The sequence below is a fragment of the Diabrotica virgifera genome, chromosome 9, assembly GCF_917563875.1.
Source record: "Diabrotica virgifera virgifera chromosome 9, PGI_DIABVI_V3a".
Taxonomy (NCBI): Eukaryota; Metazoa; Arthropoda; class Insecta; order Coleoptera; family Chrysomelidae; genus Diabrotica; species Diabrotica virgifera.
In genome coordinates this window covers 141,624,154-141,636,814 of record NC_065451.1, presented here as the reverse complement: position 1 = coordinate 141,636,814, position 12,661 = coordinate 141,624,154, and positions in this window count along the sequence as shown.

Genomic DNA, 12,661 nt, shown 5'->3' with positions numbered 1-12,661 from the left:
CACGTATTTATACCAATAGTTCTGAAAAGTATAAGTGACAAGTTGAAAGCAATTTTCCTTCCTGGTATAGAACTCAATTTAAAGCAAAAGGCTGAAGAATTTTGGCCCATTTGGCAGTTTCCCAACGTTGTAGGCGCCATAGTTGGCAAACATGTGCGTATAATGAGACCAGGTAAAAGCTGATCCCTTTTTTTAATTACAAACAATATTTTTCCATTATGCTGTTGGCCATTGTGGGTGCTGTTTATGGCTGTGGATATTGGATCCTACGGGAAAGAAGTAGATGCTGGAATTTTTGCGAAATCTGAACTTGACAAAGCAATTTACGAAGACAGCTTTAATTTTCCTGCACCATTATTACTTCAGTATTCGAAAAACATTATTCTGCCTCACGTTATTCTAGGTGATGATGCTTTTAAACTACATACAAATGTTATGAAAGCCTACCCAAAAAACATACATTAGAGGTTAATACCAAAGCGTGCTAAACGGGTTACCGAAAATGCATTTTTCTTTTCTCCGATTAATGTAAAATCTTCAACAGTGGATCTAATTATTTTTGCTTCTTGTTGTTTGCATAATATGTTACGTAACGAATACGTCTGCAACGGGACGATGAAACAACATAAGTTAGAGGATTTTATTTTATTTATTATTTTTTTTATTTATTTATAGTAAATACAAATGACCTGGCCTCTTGAGACTAATCCAGGTCGTTCCCTGATGGGATTAGAGTAGTTGATATACATAATTTTTATTTTAACAATTTTCTAATTTAATTTAATTAATTAATAATGGCCCTAATCTATTACTAATTCTGAAAATTATAAATAATTCTAATAAATAATTCGAACGAACAATATTAATAAACAATTCTACATAATTTTAATAAACAAAATATAATTTTTATTTTTTTTTTATTTTAAATTTTATTTTTTTTGTGAAAATATAATTTTTATAGTGCTTCCAGTTCTCATCCTCAAATGAGAAATGACAGCACTATTAATCTAAAAGTAGTTCGAAATAATTGTAAGTGTAGGTCTATTCGACTTATATAATATTCCCAATGGTATTTCGGTGAGCCTCAGATCCTTAGCCGAAAATATCCATTGAGTTTTGAAATTTAAAATTTTTAGCTATATTTTTTTTTTGTTTGATTAATTATCAATTAATGTTAATTGTTTGTTTGAAAATTATGAATTAATTTTTGATTTATTTTATTCTATATTGGATATTAATTTTTTATTATATAAATGAGTGGCCGTTTGCCAAAAGCTGATATGTTCATTTTTGCTACTTTTCAGGAGAGCAAATTCAAATTTCTACGAAGTCCATAAAATCACAATTTTCGAAATATCATATTTGATTTTGAGTTTAATTTTCTTACAGCTATCCATGTGAGTTTACATATAACCTAGCTACAAATTTCATAAAAAAATTTCTGATAATTTTCCAAAATGCAATAGATTTACGGTAGTACATTCTTTCACGATTTTTGCTGTAAATTTTAAAGAACCGCTTGGATTGACATGAAATTTGGCATACGCATAGCTAACATGTCAAAGAAAAAAAGTGATATGGTGCCGATGTGTACTTTTGCCCTGGGGGTGAGTTTCACCCCATCTCGGGGGAGAATAAATATTTGTCCAAGATAAGTGTCGAAATGGATAAACTGACTAATTTTAAGCAACTTTTGTTCTACAGAGTTTTTTCACCAAATCAATACTTTTCGAGTTATTTGCAAACGAATATGTTCATTTTTCAACAAAATAACCACGTTTTTAGACGGTTTTTCGCAAATAACTCAAAACGTAACCATTTTGTCGAAAAAATATTTTTAGCCAAACTATAGCCTACAAAAAAGTGAAAAAAAAAACGGTGTATATATTAGGTCTCTATACCTAGCAAGAGCAGAGTTATAGCTAATGAAAAATAGGTTTATATTCGAAAAATTCTAAATAGAATAATTCAATGTGAAATATCCAAATAATGAAGCATTCTTGCGGAAAACACATTACACATAAACATTTTAAGTGCTTAAAAAAAGCTTTATTTCTGTTTTTATAAAAAAAATTTCTAGCATCCAATGTAAGCAAGTTACGTTCAAAATAATGTTGGTCCCTTTTGTTTTGGCAAAAAAACATCAGGACGATCACCCTCCAATTAGCAACTTGAATGCAATTAATCGCTACCGCTTCACAAGTTACTTTACTTATGTTGTGTTTATGTGATCTGTAAGTTTCATCGATTCAAAGTGCTTATTTTTGAAAGAATTTGATTTTAAAGTAAAATTGTTAAAAACTTTAATTTTGAAACAAATGCTTTTTTCAAAATAACTTAACCAAGTCAAGGCTGTGTTGTTACTCTTGGCAGACATCGTTGGCCCAAGATGGTTGAGAGGGTTCTCGTTTAGAGTATCACCATGTTCCTGAAGGTATTCTTGTAACATCGGCGTTTAGCCTTTACAAATACATATCACTATAATGTAGATTGATTTATAAGTACAACCATTGTTTGATTCTGGGGCTAGTTAGCAAGTACATATGAATTCACTTATGATGGACTGATAGGTCCGAAAACGTTCTGAATGAACCTATTTAATTTAATCTATTGGGATTTTAAAAATTTTAGTAAATATACCTTTTACATAGAAGTGGTTTTACTTCATGTTTAGAGTTTTTTATATATAAAATTCGTTTCGATGAAGGCACACATTGGGATTAACGATAATGAGACTGTAGATTGTTTGGCAAAGGAGAGCATTTTGGTAGGAACTGAAGCTAATTATGATATATGCGCTCCAGAAGTACTCAGAATTTCTAAAAAATAAAGCCCTTAACAGATGGAACTACGCATGGAAGGAATACTGTTTTACAAATCCTAATAGATAAAACAGTAGTCAACCAATGCTCCCCAAACAATATTGGCATAAAGAACTTGATGTGCCAAGGAGACACATCATGACGATAACCAGAATGAAATTTGGCCATGCATGTTTCCTTCACATTTACATAAGTAACTGAATCTGAAAACTGCGAACACTTTGGCGTGAAAGGTGACTCAGACCATTTATTTTTTGGCTGCATTAAAATATACAAGAATCAAATAAATTATATCATAGATTTTGAATGTTGGGATTGCAATCTTCTGTCAATATCAATTTGCTAACTTTTGGAACAAAAGAAATATAATAGCATACTAATAATTGACTTTCTCACAAATTGTAAAATTGTATTATAGTAATGGCTTAAGTTTTAGTTAGTTTTTTACACCTATGTCTAACCTTCTGTAAATTTACCTTACTATCAGTGGCCTAGTCTTATGTTGTACTAAAATGTCCTGGTTGGTCCCTGGACGAGAAGTGTGTGTCCCAGTTAATGTTAGATGTCCCAGATATTCATTTAGGGTAGTTAGGGCTATTTAGGTTAGTTAGGACTCCTACATTAACTTGTAACTGGCTGAATCACTAATGTGATTGCCAATACAAAACAAATAAAAATATTATGGTAGGCGAGCAAAGTATGCTAAATGTGCAGTCACTCGAGTGTTATGGGGACCTATTGGGTTGTGAAGAGTAGGTCCTAAAACCAAAAAAAGTTACGTAAGGTTTTCCATTTTAGTGGAGACTTTCCATTTTTAATTTAATTTTCCATTTCCAACAATCGTTTTTTTAGATTATAGCGCCATCTATCCATAATTCGAAAAAATGTTACTTATTTTTAATAGTAGGCTCCCATTTAAGATTTTAAAGTAACCCCCACCCCACATCCGTGGGGGTCGTGTTTGGTGCCATTCCATAGATTTTTCAAAAATATTGAATAAGTGTATTTTTCAGTTTTTCGATCTGGTGTTCATTTCGCGAAATATCGCGGGATTCGTATTTAAAATTTTAAATTTACCCACCACCCCTCTCCGTGGGAAGTCGTGTTTGGTATCATTCGATAGATTTTTGAAAAATATTGAGCACGTATGTTTTAGTTTTTCGATCTATCATTCATTTCGGGAAATATTCGCTTTTTTCTTGTGAAACTTTGGGGCTCGCCCATTTCCTTACGCCCCGCTCAAATCGTCAGATTTTTTAAATATACACTGTTTTGCATGTACTTAAGTTGCCTTATCTTAATCTAACAATTTTGAATTTTTCTAAGGATATATTTTTTTTTTGGTCCCCCTTAACTAACTCCCCTGCATTAAGAGCCAATATATGGTAGAGGTACATTTTCAGAATACAAGGTTTCTCCACATGTAATAATCTGACGCGCTCGAGTAACTGCAAAAATCCCCGCTTGGGCTCCCCTACCATTAGTGAGTTTTACTTACCTAATGATATATGCTGCTCAACACACTTAGATAATGAATGTGGTGCAGCAGAAGTTTTCCTCCTTTTTAAAGGAACCAACCATTGTGGTTGGTTATAAGTATTTATGGAATAACCATGTTCTGGTGTAAAATATCGTTTAGCCGGCCTACCAGTATGTTGATTCTTCCTTCCTCCTAGATAAACTTTTCTCCTTGCAACTGATGTAGGCTGTACCTTAATACTGTTTCTTTTTCTTGAGCCGTATAACTGCTGTTTTCCAAAACTATGCAAACTAGAGGCTAATGCCGATGTTGTTTTGATTTTATCAAAATTTGTAATAAATTTTTGAGATGCTTCCAAAATTTCAGGATCTGTCTCTACATCTTGTATCAACTTTTCAAAAATCCTTTGCAGATTTTGTTGAACAACACTAACACGAATTATTTACATTATCTGTGCCCACAATATCTGAATTAGAAGCAGAGCAACTAACAGTAGGTATTGTATTATGTTTAGATGGACTTATTGGTATATCTGGTAAATATGCTACTAAATTAAGAATTTGTGTAGAACATGGTTGTGAACTTTTATCAATATTATTATACCATCCTTCTGGTAGATTGTTAAGTGATCCTGTTAAAATGGTATGAAGTGTAACTTTTAGTTCTACATTCTTTTTAAGCAAAAGTTGATTATGTCCCAAATTGTATTTTAATATAACTGCTAGTTGATGCTTACAAGGAGCTCCTTGAAGGCCAATTGGACAAGTACATGATTCAATTGACATATTGACATCGTATTCTCAAAACTTAATGTTTTCAACATTATAAATATCTTCAGAAATTTTTGTTACTTCAAGGTCTTGTGTTTTTCCGACTGATATATTATACCTACATCTGGTATAGTTAACTGTTTTGTTGTTTAGGAAATCAGCAAGTTTTCTTTCGAAGAAACATTCATACCTTGTTGTCATGAAGTCAAAAAGGTGAACAAGACTGTAGGCTTTAACTCTGCACATTATTTTGTCTTTTATGGTTCGAAAATTTGATTCGCTAATATTGTTTGTAAAATGCCCTCTTGTTAAATGACCAGAAATATAAGCCGGTATCCATTCATCAGCCCTAGTTTGCATATTTTTTAGATATGTACACAGGTTTCCATATTGTTTTACAACATCATTGTTAATAAGAGTCTCGAACTCAGAATTTACCTCTTCTATGGTATCCAAATTAAAAATTTTCTTGAAACATACAAATATAAAGGGTGCGTCAGTCCCTTTTATATTGTTGTTTGCATTTAACAGAAATCTCCAACATGCTTGCAAAATATGAAATTTGCAAAGTAATAGTTTTGCATTTGGAAAAATAGCTTTCAAACTATTTCTTTCATTTTTAGAATCATCTGTCATAATAATTCCTGGATATCCTTGATTGTAAAAACTTTTTTGGAAAAATTGTTTTTAAAATAGCTAATCCTTTTGTAATTGCTTTTTCAGATTCTGAGAACAATATTAAAAGGCCAAGTGGCAAAGCTCCAGCTAAACTAGGTGCAAGAAATGTAAAAATTCTGCTGCAATGTCTGTCCATGGTACCTGACGCATCTACAAAAATTTTCTTGTACACGTTTCATTAGTGGAGTACATATTGCTATTATTAATTCATTTCCAATTTCCTCATGGTATAACTTGGCACACTCTGTTCCACATTTTAAGTTGTAATTTTTTATAAATATCTCAAGAGTACTGAGCATTTCTAAGCCATCAGGTGCACCATACTCTTTATTAAATTTGGAATAATATTTATGAAAAACCCACTGTAGATTAGGAGACAATGCACCATCGGCTGCTATTTTAAAATAGTTATTTCCATACATTTCCTGCAAATCATATTTTATTATGTCTAAGGCTGATGTTGGTAATTGGCCTTTAGAAAAAAGGTCGATTATTTTCTCTTCTGTTTCTTTATTAGGTCTGCGATGTCGAAGAGCATCTGCACATTCAATCAAGTGGTTATGATTGTGCTTAATATCTATCTCACAGGGATGTGTACCTAATAATTTATCTTTGCTCCTAAAATAAAAATAAATTATCTTCACAACAAACTCTAAGGGCCGGTACTTTCTGTCCCGATCAATCCCCGGTTAGCGGAATTTAACTCTAACCGGGTATAATTGGGACAGAAAATACTGACCCTAAATATTGATATACTGAATTCATTTTGACACATTCGGAATAGGAAACATACAACACAAACATTCCTACCTAACACTATTAACTGCTCAAATCAACTTAATATTTCATTAAAAAAATTATTGGAAATAGGTCGAGTGTATAAATACTAAACGCATAAAATTTTGTGGAATTTATTTCTACAAAATATTTTTATTTTGTACAATAAATACTTTTCTAATTTGTTGTTATCAATACATTATAAAGGTGTAAATAAATAATTATTGATTGGTGTAAGGTTTATGATGAATCCAGAATCTCACACTGATTTATCAGTCTGTCCCAAGAATTCGGATTCTGGGGGGGAACAAAACCTTGACTCGGAGACTACTTAAGATGAATGTCGCAACGTACAATGCTCGAACGCTACTATCGGATGCCAAGATCACTGAAATGGAGATGGAGATGGAAAAGATCAGGTGGGACGTAATTGGGGTCTGCGAGGTAAGAAGGCATGGTGAACAACTACAGATACTAAAATCTGTCCATACATTCTATCACGTTGGTGAAGAGAACAAATCAGTGGGAGGTGTAGGTTTTCTCATAAATAAACGGCTTTACAGTAGAATCGTTACAATACATGGTATATCCACTAGAGTAATATACACCATTCTAAAGCTAAACGACAGATACAACATCAAAATAATACAGGCTTATGCACCAACCACAGACCACAGCGAAGAGGAAATAGACATTTTCTATGACGAAGTAACGAAAGCCCTGAAAGAAAATCACACCCATTTTACAATCCTATGTGGTGATATGAATGCAAAAATTGGCCTGAAATCCGATCCGTCAGAATTTGCACTTGGAAACTTCGGCAGCGATAGAAGAAATGAACGCGGACAAACTTTATTAAACTATCTCCTTCAGAACAAATTATATGAAATGAATAGCTTCTTTTACAAAAAACATAGAAGGTGGACATGGAGAAGCCCGGATGGGAAAACGCAAAATGAAATTGACTATATAATTACAGACAAAAAATTTATAATTAAAGACGTCACTGTCCTAAACAGCTTCACAACAGGCAGTGATCACAGAATGGTTCGCGCTAGAATAGAAATTAACATCGACAAAGAGAGAACTAAACTAATAAGAAAGAAACAAATGAAAGCATGGTCACAACCAAAAAATGAAACAGAGTTTGCAGATCATTCAAAAGCACTTCTACAAAACTATTTATTAAACTCCTTCTAAAACTATTATCTCCTTCAGAACAAATTATATGAAAGCTTCTTTTACAAAAAAACATCATAGAAGGTGGACATGGAGAAGCCCAGATGGGAAAACGCAAAATGAAATTGACTATAATATAACCCTACAAATGATATAAATCAGCTAAATAAATTAATTACTAATACCATAGCAGAAGCTCAAAGGAAATGTTGTACGGTCAACAAGAGAGAGGAGAGAATCACTGCTAACACCAAACTTAAAATGGAAGAAAGAAGAGAAATGCTAAAAGATAAGAATATAGAACAACAAAGCTTAAATAAAATAAACAAAGAGGTCTCTAAAGCTATTAGAAAGGACACAAGGGCATATAAAAATGAGAAAATCTCGCAGACAATCGAGCATAACAAGAGCATGAAGATATTAAGAAGGAAATTGACGAACAGCAGAAAATAAATTACACTGGTTAACACAATACTTGTTTCCTTAAATTTTTTTTTCTTTGGTATTTCTATGGGCCTGACTATGAAAAAAATTCTTTAAGATTTCTAACAGCTTTACTTTTTGAAATATACAGTTTTATAATTTTGACAAAATAAATGCAAAAAATTAATATATAAGTCAACAAAATCTTTATTGAACACTATCAAATGATCTTTTATATGATTTTCTTAAATGAACAACTTCAGGTAGATCTCGTTTCAAATTCCAGCAGTAGTCTGCCATCATTGTGAGTCCCACCTTCCCTGATATTGCTCTTCCATTGTCCGAAGATCCTGATGAAATCTTTCACCCTGCTCCTCACTAAAATCACCCAGATTTTTTGGAAATCGGTCCAAATGTGAGTGTAGGAAGTGGAGTTTTATGCTCATATTGCACTTTAGCTCTTGCAAGTTCGATAGCATACACTCGACAAGCTCGACATAGTCGTCGGATTTCTTATTGCCTAAGAAATTACTCATAACCGAAACGAATGAATTCCAAGTTTTGGATTCGACTTCAGTCATTGATTCGACAAAATTAGGATCTTTCACGAGTTGTCTAATCTGTGGCCCATCAAAAATACCAGCTTTCAATGTTTCTGTACTTAATCCTAGAAACTTGCGTGAAAGAAAATTGAAACATTCGCCACTTTTGTCAAGCGCCTTCACAAACTGTTTCATTATGCCGAGTTTAATATGAAGTGGTGGAAGTATGATGCGGTCTCGGCTAACTAAAGGCACGTTTATAATATTTTTTGTACCAACTTTCAGCTCTTCCCGCTCTAGCCAAACTTTTTGTGACCAATGATGTTGTTTGTCACGACTGTCCCAGAGACACATGAAACAAGGGAACTTTGTGTACCCCCCTTGTTGACCTAAAAGGAAGTTAACCATTTTAAGATCAACACAAATGACCCATTTGTGTTCTTCATACTTAATTTTTTCCATAAACTTAGAAATATTTGCGTATGCTTCTTTTAAAGTCGTCGAATGTGCAATAGGTATGGATCCGTATTTGTTACCGTTATGAAGTAAAACACACTTTAAAATTCTTTTGCTGCTGTCTATGAAAAGACGCCAATCACTAGGTTGCTACTTTTTTAAACCTATCTGTTGCAAAATACCACCAACATCGTTACAAAAAACTAAATCCTTCTCTTCAGAAAAATACGGCAACAGATTTTTTTCTCGGGTGCGATAAAATGTAATTTTGGTTTCCGGAGTAAGCAAATTCTTTTCTTTTAAACGAGATGCTAAAATTTCAGAAGCTTCTTTCGGTAAGTTCAGATCTCTTATTAAGTTATTTAGTTCTTTCTGATTAAATGGTTGAGGCTCTGAAAGGCTACATTTGTAGTCTGGATCAGAGTCTTCACTTGCTGTATTTCGTTCGGTTTCACAGAGATTTGGATCATCAGAAGATTTAGATGTGCTGGGTTGTACTTTTCGTGATTTTAATTGAGGTCGTTGAGCAGAAGGTAAGTTAGGATATGACCACTTGCTTCGATTTCCAGGGTTAATTCCATTTATTTTCACAACGCAGAAGTAGCAGTCGTCATGATGGTTTCGAGGTTCTCGCCAAATCATGGGTGTTACGAACATTATTGCATCTCTTTTTCCATTGGACCACAACCGTAGACATACCACACATTTTTGGCACACAATATGAGGAGCCCATGGCTTGTATTGATTACACAATTTTATATTAAAATATTGATGGTACGCAGTTTTCACAAAGTCCGATATAGGTTTTCGATATTGTTTAAATATATATTCACCACAAATATAGCAAAAACAGTCTGGATTAAGTAGACAACATCTTCTAGAGGAAGCCATATTGTTGAAGTTTGCCGAGTACGGTAGTCGGAAAAACAAACACATGCACGACAAGACTATTACAAAATTAACAACAATAATGACGCCGGACTCTACGTACACTTTTTTGATACTAATAGTAACCAACAGTGTTGCCAATCCACGCTGTGCTGGTGACAAAAACGGTTGTGCGCATAGGCAACCCAAATAACATTTAAAATCTTAAACGAATATCTAAAACGACGACAAAATTCGTTTTACTGACCAATAAATAACAAAAATCTAAGTAAAAATAATTAATGAGGGTAGTTAGCTATAACTTAAAAACAAAAGCTGTTAGAGAAAATCTGCGCCAATTTGAGATAGAAAACTTAAAAAAAATCACAGAGAACAAACAATTTTTTTTTCTTTTGTTGACCAGTGTTATCAGACTAAGGGAAAAAATGGCAAACTAACATCCAATAGAGAGGAAATGCTAGAGATAGTGGAAGACTTCTATAAAACACTATATACAAATAAACAAAAAATTATGAATTAAGGTTAAGAGGATATTCCTGAGATAACAACAGCTGAAATCTATCATGCTTTAAAGAAAATGAAAAATAACAAAGCACCAGGAGAGGATGGAGTAGTGGTAGACGCGCTAAAAATCGGAGGCTCTGCTCTCATCAGGGCAATCAAACACCTTTTCAATATATGCTTAGAAAACCAAGCCATACCAGCTGAATGGAATAATTCTATAACGCTCCTCATACATAAGAAAGGAGATGAAACAGACCTCGAAAACTATAGGCCAATTAGTCTTATAAACCACCTGTATAAATTGTTTGCTCGAATAATCACTGCCAGAATTGAGAACCTTTAGAAACATGCCAACCTAGAGAACAGACAGGTTTCCGCCCTGGGTATGGTACAAATGACCATCTAACTTGCCTAAAGGTCCTAATCGAAAAAACTGTGGAGTACAACCGGCCGCTAGTTCTAGTATTTGTTGACTACAAAAAAGCCTTTGACACTATCGAAATGGTAGCCATTTTAAGAGCTTTGAGAGATTGTAGAATCGACTACCGATATTCCAACATTATTCAACATATATATGCAAATGCCACAACAGCAATAAACCTCTACACCCAAACTCAAAAAATAAAACTAAAAAGGGGAGTTAGACAAGGAGACAACATGTCACCAAAACTATTCAATGCCGTATGCAGCATGCATTCCAGATGTTAGAATGGGAAAACAGAGGTTTGAATGTCGATGGCGAAAGGCTGAACCACCTACGATTTGCAGATGATATAGTTTTAATAACCGACGACTTAAAGGAAGCCCACGAAATGCTGCAAGAACTACAACGAGTTTCTCAAAAAGTAGGGTTGGAAATAAACTTTGGGAAAACTAAAATGATGACCAATTTAGTACCTAGCGGACCACTGACACTAGAAAACTGCCATATCGAAACAGTTCACAAATACATCTATCTGGGCCACGAAATACAAATAAGTAGAGACAACCAAACATGTGAATTATCTCGAAGAATAGCTTTAGGATGGGCAGCGTATGGCAAACTAAGAGACGTGTTCATGGAAAACATCCCAATAAAGCTAAAAAAAGCATTTAACCAGTGCGTACTTCAGGTGTTTACTTATGGAGCTGAAACACTGACATTGACTAAAACATCAATAAGAAAATTACAAGTAGCACAACGAAAAATGGAAAGATCCATGCTTGGCCTAAATTTGAAAGACAGAATACGAAATGATGAGTTACGGCGGAGAACTGGAGTGGAAGACATAAAGCGCATTACGAAGTTGAAGTGGAAATGGTCAGGACACGTCGCAAGACAGAGAGACAACAGATGGACAAGGAAGATTTTAGAGTGGCGGCCAAGGGCGGACAAACGAAGTCGTGGAAGACCACCTACCAGATGGACCGACGATATTAAGAGAATAGCGACAAACTGGATTGCAGCTGCCTAGAACAGAGAAGGGTGGAGACATCTTGAGGAGGCCTATGTCCGACAGTGGACAAATTTGGCTGTGTGATGTAAGGTTTATGTTATTTATGCCTGTTTACTGTTAATAATATTGGCTACGAGTAGTTATGTTTGGTTGTGTAGTCTTTTCCAGTCACGTCTAGCAACCTAACTTCCCAAAAAAATTATCAACGTCACTAGACAGTAGTTGTGTCTCCGATTAGCAAATCAACTTTATCTTTTCATACTTGATTGTTTCACTGTAATTATTAAAAAGGCCTGACAGTTAACATGTTTAGATGACGGATTTTTTGTCTTTGATGAAGGCAGATGAGCCTGAGTATTGTCAGGCAAATGTCAAATGAGCATCGATAGTCTTTCTGTAATAAAAAAAATCTATTTATCTTACAATATATGTTTTGAACTTTAACCCTTAAGTACTAAAATCTTAAATCAATGGCGTAAACACTAAATAACCGCCTGACAGACGGGTTTAACATTTTAGTGGATATCTTATTTTTGTTAAATATTTTAATGCAAAAAAATGTTGCGATGACTTACTGAAAGTATCAGTTATCTAAAAAGCACAGTAATTAATATAGTTTGTCTGTATTTATTAAAATAAAAAACATTAAAACAAGAATGGATCGATTTTGTGTACATTTTTAGGCCTGAAAAAAATGTGATAAAAA